This window comes from Mobula birostris, chromosome 5, assembly GCF_030028105.1.
Source record: "Mobula birostris isolate sMobBir1 chromosome 5, sMobBir1.hap1, whole genome shotgun sequence".
NCBI classification, from domain to species: domain Eukaryota; kingdom Metazoa; phylum Chordata; class Chondrichthyes; order Myliobatiformes; family Myliobatidae; genus Mobula; species Mobula birostris.
Window position 1 is genome coordinate 181651779 of NC_092374.1, and position 9113 is coordinate 181660891.

General features: G+C 44.0%; 1 long non-coding RNA gene across 2 annotated transcripts in view; it reads left to right on the forward strand.

Annotated features, from left to right (window-relative positions):
- Positions 1–4833, forward strand: part of LOC140197389 (uncharacterized) — a 41238-nt gene extending 36405 nt beyond the window's left edge. For both annotated transcript variants that reach the window (XR_011885942.1, XR_011885943.1), the window contains exons 6-8: positions 3429–3551; positions 3640–3723; positions 4550–4833. This is a non-coding gene — a long non-coding RNA (uncharacterized lncRNA). The remainder of the gene's footprint in view (positions 1–3428; positions 3552–3639; positions 3724–4549) is intronic.
- The last annotated feature ends 4280 nt before the right edge of the window (positions 4834–9113 follow it).

Consider the following 9113-nt stretch of genomic DNA (forward strand, 5'->3'; position numbering starts at 1 on the left):
CTCCTGTACTGGTGTGAGTGAGCTCCTGAATCTTTTTCAATGTTCTGACATTCAGTCCATTTCTAGCTTGTGTCATGTTCGTGATGCTGGTGTCATCTTCAGTGTGGCCGTCACACTATCAGTGCATGAGAATGTCATTCAGGATGATGAATGACTTGGAGGGGATCTGGAAGTAGGAGTGTGTCCATGTACTTGTGGTCCCTGGTGGTAGAGGTTGCAGATTTGCAGGTTGCTAGTGGAGTAAAAATAGCCACAGCCAATTATTATGTCATACACATTGCACCAAGAATCATTGGTGGGAGCCACAAATGTTTCCAATGGTGGATGGGTATCAATGAAACTAACTGCTTTGTGCTGTATTGATTGACACTGAACTGGACAAATGAACACTGTTCCACCATATTCACAACTTGTACTTTGTAGGAAAACTCATTTCAGAATTCTCAGCCTTTGCCCTGTTCTTGTAGCAAAAGTATTTGTGTGGCTGCTTCATTTAAACATTTTAAACTGGTATTGCTGGTGACAGACAAAAGCTGAAAAAACTATCATCAGTTCCACAAACATTGACATTCCAGTGCTCTTAGACTCTCTTTGTGGAGATGGTTTTTGCCTGATTCTTGTCTTGTGCAAATGTGCTTTGCCACATCACTCTGTGTATACAGACATGAGTCGCATGATGTTCTGAGGACTTACAAATATAAGTGAACATGCTGATTTCAAATCTTCTGATGTCCGATACCACTCTGACAAACTCCTGAGACAATGTCTGAAAATAGGAATGATTGACTTTGAGCAAATACATCCATCTATCTTTGTGTGACCTATGACTCCAAGCAGTGGAGAGATACTTTACCCTTGATTCTTCTGGACTTCAGTTTTGCAAGGGCCTCATCAAAGGTGCCTTGATGTCAAGAGCAGGCCTCTGGCATTCATCTCTCTTGTCAATGTCGAGATCTGAAGGCCATGATGAGATCTGAAAGCAAACGATTCTGATAAAAACCTAAACTGGGCCTTTTTGAGCAGGTTACATGAGTATAAGTTGAAGGCACATGTTCCACTTTGGTAAAATTTATGCTACAGTTTGAGAGGGAGGAGATAAAGTCAGACCTTTCAGTATTAAAGTAGAGTGAATGAAATTGCAGAGGCATGAGAGAGGAGATGGCTAAAGTTGATTAGAAGGGGACACAAGCAGGGATGATGACAGAACAGCAATGGCTGGAGTTTCTGGGAGCAATTCGGAAGGTGCAGGATAGGTGTATCCAAAAGATGAACTATTCTAAAGGGAGGATGGGGCAACTGTGGCTGACAATGGAAGTCAGACATAGTACAAAAAGAAAAGAGGGCATATAATGTAGCAAAGTTTAGATGGAAGTTAGTAGATTGAGAAGCTTTTAAAAATCAATAGAAGGCAATCAAACGAAGCCATAAGGAGAGAGAAGATGGAAAGGAACTAGCCACCAGTATAAAAGGATATTAGTTCATTTTTCAGATACATAAAAAGTAAAGGAGATGTGAGAGTAGATATCTGACCACTCGAAAATTATGCTGGAGATGTAGTAATGAGAGACCAACTAAATAAGTATTTTGCGTCAGTCTACTAGCAATATGCCAGAAATTCAAGAGTGTTAGGAGGCAGGAGTGAGTGTAGTTGCTATTACTAAGGAGAAGGTGCTTGTGAAGATAAAAAGCCTGACGGAAGGCGAGTCACCTGGACCAGATAGACTATGCCCCAGCGTTCTGAAAGAGGTAGCTGAAGCGACTGTGGGGGCATTTGTAATGACCTTTCAAGAATGGTTCCAGAGGACTGGAAAATTGAAAATGTTCTTCCTCTCTTTTAAGGAGGGAGGGAGGGAGGCAGTGAAAAAGAAATATAAGCCAGTTAGCCTGACTTCAGTTGTTGGGAAGATGTTGGAGTCCATTATTAAGGATGAAGATTTGGGGTACTTGGTGGCACATGATCAAATAGGCCAAAGACAGAATGGTTTCCTCATTTGGAGGTCTTGCCTCTCAAAATCTTTGAGGCAACAACAAGCAGGGTAGACAAAGATGAGCCAGTGGATGTTCAGAAGGCCTTTGACAAGATCCTGCACATGCAGCTGCATAACAGGATGTTTCAGAAAAGATACGAGCATGTATAGAAGTTTGGCTGACTGGGAGGAGGCAAAGAGTGGGAATAAAGGGGGCCTTTTCTGGTCGGCTGCCGGTGGTTAGTGTCACTTTGCAGGGGTCAGTATTAGGACTGCTTTTCACATTATATGTCAATGACTTGGATGACAGAATTGATGGCTTTCTGGCCAGGTTTGTGGACAATACAAAGATAGGTGGGGTGGGGGCAGGTAGTATTGAGGAAGCAGGGAGTCTGCAGGTGGACTTTAGCAGATTGTGTGAATGGGAAAAGTGCAGATGGAATATAGTCCAGGGAAGTGTATGGTCATGCAATTTTGTAAAATGAATAAAGGTGTAGACTATTTTCTAAATGGGGAGAAAATTCAAAATTCAGAGGTACAAAGTGACTTGTGCTGGACTCCCTAATGGTCAACTTGCAGGTTGAGCCTGTGGTACAGAAGGGAAATGTAATGTTAGCATTCATTTCGAATGCACCAGAATATAAAAGCAAGGGTGTAATGCTAAGGCTTGTCTGGCATCAGTCAGACCACACTCGGTATTGTGAGCAGTTTTGTTCCTCTTGTCCAAGAATTGATATTCTGGCATTGGAGAGGATCCAAGAGAAGTTCATGAGAAATATTCCGGGAATGAAAAGGTTAACTTGTGAGGAGTGTTTGATGGCTCTGGGCCTCTACTCACTGGAGTTTAGAAGCATGAAGGGAGTCTCATTGAAACTTGTCAAATATTGAGAGACCGACATAGAGTGGAAGTGGAGAGGATGTTTCCCATAATGGGTGAGTCCAGGACCGGGGGCACATCTTCAGAATAGAGGGACGTCCAGTTAGAACAGGATGGGAATTTCTTTAGCCAGATGGTGGTGAATCTGTGGAATTCATTGCCACGGGTGGCTGTGGAGGCCAAGTGATAGTGTATACTTACAGTGGGTTTTGATAGGTTCTTGATTAGTCAGGGCGTCAAAGGTTATGGAAATAAGGCAGGAGATTGGGGTAGAGAAGGATAATAATTCATCCATGAAGGAATGGCGGAGCAGACTCAATTGGCCGAATAGCCTAATTTTGCTCCCATGTCTTCTGGTCTTATTGAGAGTAGATGGATTAGGTTTGTAGTGCCTATTGTGAACAAGATTTACCTGCTGTGAAGCACAGGGCAAAATGTCAAAGAGAACAAAATCAGTCACCAATATTCCTAGGAGACGTGTATAAAATATGTAATCCTGTGCTTGTGACTTCTCTTGGTACTGCTCATCAGTTTAATTTCCCAGAGGAATAACCAGCCAATATTGTTGAATCTTTGCTCTCCAGGTGCCAACTTTATCCCCACTGTTGCATTATGCATGGTGGGTGTTCATCTTCTGGCCATTGTTTCACCAGTTGTCATATAGAAGTCCAGCTGCTTGTTTACTGAGGAATTCCAAGAAAAGAAAGGTATGGAGCAATTTGCCTATTTAATAAAATTTACAGATTTGAAGATAAAATCATATATTCCAAACCAATTATCATTTGTATTCCATAGATTCTCATTCTTCCACTTGCTTGAATGATATGATTGTGATCCTCATTTTGGTCACTATTTTGATGGAGGAGATTCAGCAAAGCAGTAAGTTTACAACAGTGCTTGCTTACATGGTATTGTACATGAAATAATCCCATATATCTTTGCGACACAGAAGGCCATTCTCTCCGTAAAGTCAATTCCAGCTCACAGCAGTGCTATTTCCAGACTAATTATCCTGCTGGAGTCACAGGGAGAGAGAGAATGGAACGAGCCCTTCTGCCCATCAAGGACTTGTTGATCATCCAGCACCACTGTTTCCCCCATCAGTCTTTGTGTCCACCTGCTCATCCCCTCTCCCCTAATGGCTGCCATTATCCCCTTCCTTGCTTATTTTCCTGCACTGGTTGCATTTGTGTTAAAGCTTATTTCCCTCCTCTATGTCTTCACATTTACCCTCCTGCCCCACCACCTGGCTACACCTGCCTCTTCATTTTCTGTCTGTTTCCATCTATCATTCATCTGACTGCCAATGCCATCCCTCTCTTTCCCTCCCCCCACTTTGCTCAATCTGCCTTTCATGCTTCACCCCTCCTTGATGCATCAATCAGCAAATGGCCCCTGTCTCACTTCTTCCCCCTCTCTCCTTTATACTCAGTATCTCTTTCGTCCTGATGCACAGTTTCAAGCAGAAAAGTTGACAGTTCCTTTCCCCCACAGATGTTCATCAACCCTCCAACAGACTGTTTGTTTCTCTGCAGACTTTTATGTTCTTTTAGATAATTCAGCATCAAGCTTTGTTTGATAATGCTCCTGAGATATTCTCTGGAATAGTTTACACAGTAAAAAGCTACATTAATGCAGGTTTTTATATTTTCCCATGTGAGATGTCCATTGTGAACTCAGTGTATTCAATGTTATACATTTACAGAACAAAGTTGTCACACCAGCATTTATACATGGACTGTACCTACTGCGCTGATAGTCAGCGGTGTTACTGTCATCTCGTTGTTCCTTGCAACATATCGCTGTAAGTATTAAATCTTATAATCATGTTCATTTTGTATGAGGAAGAGGTGGTCTCACCTCTGCTGAACTCCTTGAACAGAAAGCTGAGAAATGGTTGTTTCACCAGAACTTGATGATTTGTTTGAATTTTCTTCATTGTAATTTTAATTCCATCCAATATGCACATTTGTGAGGATGGTTGTTAATTTAGACCCATCACATTATCTTCTCTGTTTTGTCCATTTTGTGGTTTCTGTCTCTGTTTGCCATCTGTTTTCCTGCTGCTGCTATATGAGCATAATCATTTGATCACAGCACATAACAAAAGCTCTTCTGTTTGTCGTAGTGCCTCGATTTGAAAGATGCCGTGATTTGCTGCATCCGGATCTCCTCAAAGCCTTAAAAATGGCTGAGAAATATTGTCCATGAAAACAGTAAATATGTGTTTCATTTGGGAATTTACTATTGGAAACACCTCGTTGTTACATTTCAGGACACAGCATTTTCAGATGACATGACACGTTGACTCAGGATCATCCCCTGAATGTGAATAAACATGGAAACAAAGAAACCTGCAGCACATTACAGACTCTTCGGCCCACAATATTGTGCCAAACATGTAACCTGCTCTAGAAACTGTCACGAATTTCCCAAGTGCATAGCCCTCTACTTTTTTTTAAGCTCAATGTACCTAAGTGTCTCTTAAAATATGCAATTGTATTCACCTCCACCGCCGCCACTAGCAGCGTATTTCACATATCTACCACATTCTGTGTGAAACACTTAACCCTGACATCTCCTCGCTACCTATTTTCAAGCACCTTAAAAATATGCCCCCTCGTGTTAGCCATTTCAGCCCCAGGAAAAGCCTCTGAGCATCCACACGATCAATGCCTCTCAGTGTCTTATACACGTCTATCAGGTCACTTCTCATCCTCCGTGGCTCCAAGGAGATAAGGCCAAGTTCCCTCACCCTACTCTCATAAGGAATGCTCTCCAATCCAGGCAACATCCTTGTAAATTTCCTGCACACTCTCTCTATAGTATCCACATCCTTCCTGCAGTGAGCTGACCAGGGCAGTGAGAGGCCAGTAACTGAAAGAGCCACTGCACAATTTTTTTTTATGCATTTGTTGTTCAGGATGTGACAAGAGCAGCAGTTACACTGGTCACAAAGATTTTGCTTCCTGAATACTTTTGGGTGTATCTGATGGATTTTGGGCTGCTGATCATGAAAATCGCCATGAAATTTCCCGATCATGCGCCATGGTTTTTGGAATCACCTGTATTTGTTCTTTCAATTCATAATTCAAATCAATTGAAATATCACCCACAATACAAGCTGAAAAGTTTGCTTTGTGTTGCCAGCCTGACCCATAACAATGATGTCTTTTTATTGATTCTTCAGTGTTAATCTTGAACCCTGTGCAGTTACACAACAGCAATGTCCACCCTTCAATACCAATTGTCTATGCAGTACACATGAAGGAAAGCTACTGGAGTTTGGAAGTCTTGCTGAAGCACAGACAGTACAGCAATTGTAGGGTAATGTAATTGGTGGAAATGTACAGGATTCACAACCACGAACATTGGGTTGGGATTTACTTTCAGAGGTTTGTCTGACGTGATGAGGTAATTATATACAGAACCTTTAATGTGCTTTGTATTCAGACTTTTGATGTTGATTAAATGGTTTGCTACGTATTTTTCTAAACATTAAGTTCCTCCACTGTTTTATTTGTGAAAACCTACATTGGTGATCCCGATGCTCTCGGATGATTCCAGAGTTATTGAACATGTCGGCTGGAGTTTTGGGAGCAAAATGCCATTGCTTGGTATGTGCAAGCCAAGGCCCAATTTGCGCTGAGAGAAATCTTCAGTGACAACACCAAATATTTCTATGTGGTAGCGTCACCCAGCAGTTCCACGGCTGCGAGAGTGGTGAGTCTACTAGAACACCCGCCTAAACATGATAAATACCAGTCACTGAAAACTCACCTTTTACAGACTTTTGGACTATCAGACTCTCAGCACCCCGAACAGCTGCTCTCCTTGCCCGGCCTCAGCTATTTCAGAGCTAATGCTGTCCCTTCTGGGAAATCACTATCCTTGTTTTAGTTTTAAAGAACTCTTCATGCAGCAAACGCCTGGTCGAGTTTGCATAGCCCTCCATAATGGACTATGGGGAAATTGCTGATAAGGCTGATAGATGACTCTGAGCCAGGCAACAGTGCATCATTCTTCCTCCTCTCTCCACCTCAAATAAGCCCAGTCAGCAAGGCCCCCAACATAAGGATGCCTACGGCTGTGAAACAGATGACATCGGGACTGTGTTTTTAACCACGCTCACTTTGGTACGAATGCCAGACAGTGCCGACTGCATTGCAGCATCAACCGTGCCAGCATGGCAACTGACCAGTAGGTTCAGGCTTACTGAACAGCGGTCGCAGGCCAGCGGTTGGCTGACATTACTTTTGGAGAAGCTGGGGTTTCTCTCCTGTGTGATGTTCCAACCAATCACCCTTGCCCCATAGTGCTCACAAACTGGAGGCTGACTATTTTTGACTCCATCAATGGCCTCTCATATCTGGGCTGGAAGCCCTCACAGAAACTGGTTGCACTAAAGTTTGTGTGGCATGGCCTTATCAAGGACGTACATGACTGGACTGAAGCCTGTGTGAAGCGTCAGTGGGCAAAAATTATCCATGATGTCCAGACGCCATTGGCATATTTTGAGGTCCTGAACTACAGTTTGACCATGTCAATGTGGACCTTGTTGGCCCTCTTCCCCCCTCCCCCACCACCCACCCGTGGGTCCACACACCTCTTTACCATGGTGAACTGACCACCAGGTGGCTAGCAGTCGTCCCTCTAGCATTGATGATGTCTTCAGACGTGGTTCAGCACCCTATCTGATATTTCCTGTGACTGCGGTTTCCAATTCATATCAGATCACCTGGGCTGCGATGGCCCGGAACCTTGGAATTAGGGTAGATCACACGGTGGCGATACGGCTGCAGTCCAGTGGCCAATGCGTGTGTTTCACCATGCCTTAAAGGCTGCTCTGAGGACTTCCCTGATGGATGCGTGTTGGCATGATTGTCCTCCGTGGGTCCTGCTGGGGCTCAGAAGAGCTCCACAAGAGGACCTTCAGTTGTCTACAGCTGAGTTGGTATACAGGTAGCCTCTCATCTGCACCCCATCCTTCTCAATAAATTCAATTTCTTTGTGCCTATTCCTACCTCCCATCATGGTGTGCAGCACTCTGGGGTTCTTGTGTTCCTACATCTCCTCCCTCAGTACCAGCCAGGCCCTAACCAGTCCTTCTAGGTGAGGCGACACTTCACCTGTGAGTCTGTTGGGGTCATTTACTGTGTTTGGTGCTCCCGGTGTGGCCTCCTCAATACTGGTGAGACCTGACATAGATTGGGAGACTGCTTTGCCAAGAACCTACGCTCCATCCACCAGAACAAGTGGGGTCTCCAAGTCACCACCCATTTTAATTCCACTTCCCATTCCCATTCCGATATGTCCATCCATGGCCTCCTGCACTGTTGTGATGAGGCCAGACTTGGGTTGGAGTAACAACACCTTGTACTCCGTTTGGGTAGCCTCCAAGCTGATGGCGGAAACATCGATTTCTCAAACTTCCAGTCATGCCCCCCAGTCCCCTTTTCCCTGTCACGTCATCTCACCAATCAACTTCCCAACTCTTTAATTTATCCCACCTCCTCCAGGTTTTACCTTTCACCTGGTGGTTCTCACTCCCCTCCTCCCCACCTTTTAAATCTACTCCTCAGCTTTTATTCTCCAGTTCTGCTGAAGTGTTTTGACCTGAAACATCGATTGAATTTTGTCCATAGATGTTGCCTGGTCTGTTGAGTTCTTCCAGCATTTGGTCTGTGTGTTGCTACATTCCACCTCATTTGTTTTTGTCCATCACGATGCACACCAACATCTGCTTTGGCCCATTTTGTGCTTTGGAACAGGAAAAAAAGATTTCTGTCATAGATGAGAGGGGAAAGCCTGAATGTGTTTTGTTGGATCGCCTTAACCCGGCCCACCAAGATCTGGAGGATTCAGCTACCTTGTTCCTGCCATCACAACTTGACGATGAGCATGCCAACACACCTCTGGGCGAGTCAGAGGCTCCTGCTGTTCCTCCACCCATAGAACATAGGACCCGAGCTGGAACGCTTGCTCAAGCTCTGAACAGGCTCACACTGGCAGTTTGTTAATTCTGGGGCTGGGCCTGTGTAGGAGGAACTGTCCAGAATTCAGAATCATTATCGTTGGGTTGGGGTTCACTTTATTTGTGGAATTCTTTGCCACAGGCAGCTGCGGAGGTCAAATCTTTATGTACATTTTAGGTGGAGGTTGATAGATTCTTAATTGCTCAGGGCATGAAAGAATACAGTGAGAAAACAAGAGATTGGGGTGATCAGTCATGATGAAATAGTGAACCAGACTGGACAGGCCAAATGTCC